At 36.0% G+C, this 2,021-nt stretch overlaps 1 long non-coding RNA gene across 1 annotated transcript; it reads left to right on the forward strand.

The window, feature by feature from the left end:
• The first annotated feature begins 200 nt into the window (after positions 1 to 200).
• Positions 201 to 1,389, forward strand: LOC126595438 (uncharacterized). Its single transcript, XR_007613532.1, has 3 exons — positions 201 to 296; positions 787 to 993; positions 1,153 to 1,389. It is a non-coding gene; the product is annotated as an uncharacterized LOC126595438 (long non-coding RNA).
• Positions 1,390 to 2,021: the final 632 nt, after the last annotated feature.

The following is a 2,021-nucleotide window of genomic DNA, read 5'->3' on the forward strand; positions in this document are numbered from 1 at the left end:
AAATTTTTAGTTTGCAATATTTTCTAAAACACTTGCCTGACGGAAGAGTTCGTCGGCCAAACTGATATTCTGCTATGTGTTTAAAATTATTTGACCGACGAACTTGTTCATCGGTAAAAGCTCTGATGTTTTATATTAGGCCGAGATTCCTTCTTCTTGCATTAGATTCATTCTTTCCTTTCTCTCCAAAATCCCCCCCTCCCCCCACCCCCAATAGCAAAATAACATTCCCTCTCTCAAACTCTCACACTTGCCATCTATTTCAACATCTCGTCAACTCTTAAACTCTAACAAAGGTATGATATCTATCCCCAACTATTTTAAAATTTTATATTTATGTTTGAATTTGTGATTTATATTGTAAATGTGTAATTGATATTGTGTATTTGTGATTTGTATGTTTTAATTTTTATGAGAATTTGGGTTGGAAAAAATTGGGGAGGTTGGTGAGGGAAGGGTTTGAGAGGTTGAAGAAAGGAGGTGGTAAAGTTTGGGGAGGGGGGCTCAAGCAGTAGGGGTTGCAGCTTGGGGAGGGGGACATGTTAGGGTGGGGGTACAAGGATGACGGGTTGAGGAGGGGAATGGGTTGGGAGGTACAGGGGGACGGGTGATATGAGAAAGGTTTTGTTTTTTGTCTTTTTGTATTTATATTATAAAATTACTAGGAAATATAATTTTTTTCGAAATTATAATTAAATATTGTGTGTATTATAAATTTTTATGAAATGTTAGCAATATTTAGAAAATGTTGGAATTTTTAGAAATTATTTTAAATTTTTTTAATAGATGCCTGGGCGCCGTATTAGCTTTAATCTTGGTGGAAGAATGAGGGTTGAATACTATCCAAGACATATGCGTGCGGTAGACCTCTGTGTTCATTCAATATTGAGTCACAAGATAGGAGTCCTCATTCAGGCAAAGTGCCCCATGAGTATTGATAGATGGAGGAACATCTCCCCTGAAGTGAAGTAGGCGCTAATGGCAAATCTCCTGGTAAATATGTGTTGTTGTTGTTGTTGTTTATATTTATTTTTATTTTATTATTATTATTATTTTTTAATTTAATAGTTTTAATAATTTTGTATATTCTAGACAATTACTTAATTACTTAATGTATTTTTATACCTAACACTTCTTTTTTGTCTATTTTAGATCAATTTCGAGATTGACATGGAAGATGAGGGTACAACGGCCTACAAAATTGCCTATGGAATAATCGGTTAAGGGACTGGAAGTGTGAGCTACAAAACCACCACAAACTTTTGAGGGTCATGTGGAAACTCTGACCCATCCACCTCCTGCATTTAAGCATAGGTTGGACGAGTAGCAATGGCTATGCGGTTACTTTTAGAATTTACAAATTATGAGAATGGATGTCTTCTGAGGTGTCCAAACTATTGAACTAAACATGGTAAATACCAATAATATATGATAATATTTGGGAATTTCTTATATATATATTAATCTCCAAAGTGGAGTATATATAGGAGTTACAATTGGTATTACATATGTACTTCACCAATGTGGGACAATAAACTACTATTTACATTTTAACTAATGTATAACTCGCAACACTCCCCCTCAAGTTGGTGCAAAGATGTCACGCATGCCCAACTTGTCAAGCGAGTCGGAAAACGCACTATTAGACACAGCCTTAGTAAGAGCATCAGCCAGTTGATCTTCAGATCTCACAAACGGAAACATAATAATTCCAGCATCCAATTTTTCCTTAATGAAATGTCGATCAATCTCCACATGTTTTGTTCGATCATGTTGCACTGGATTCTGAGCAATCTCAATAGCAGCCTTGTTATCACAATGAAGTTTCATAGCACCTTTGTGTTTAAACCCAAGATCTCTCAACAATTTTTCCAACCACAACAACTCACATACACCATGAGACATACCACGAAACTCAGCTTCTGCACTTGACCTAGCCACCACTTTTTGTTTCTTGCTTCTCCAAGTAACTAAATTACCACCCACAAACATAAAGTATCCAGATGTAGATCGTCGATCAG

The sequence above is a fragment of the Malus sylvestris genome, chromosome 13, assembly GCF_916048215.2.
Source record: "Malus sylvestris chromosome 13, drMalSylv7.2, whole genome shotgun sequence".
NCBI lineage: Eukaryota > Viridiplantae > Streptophyta > Magnoliopsida > Rosales > Rosaceae > Malus > Malus sylvestris.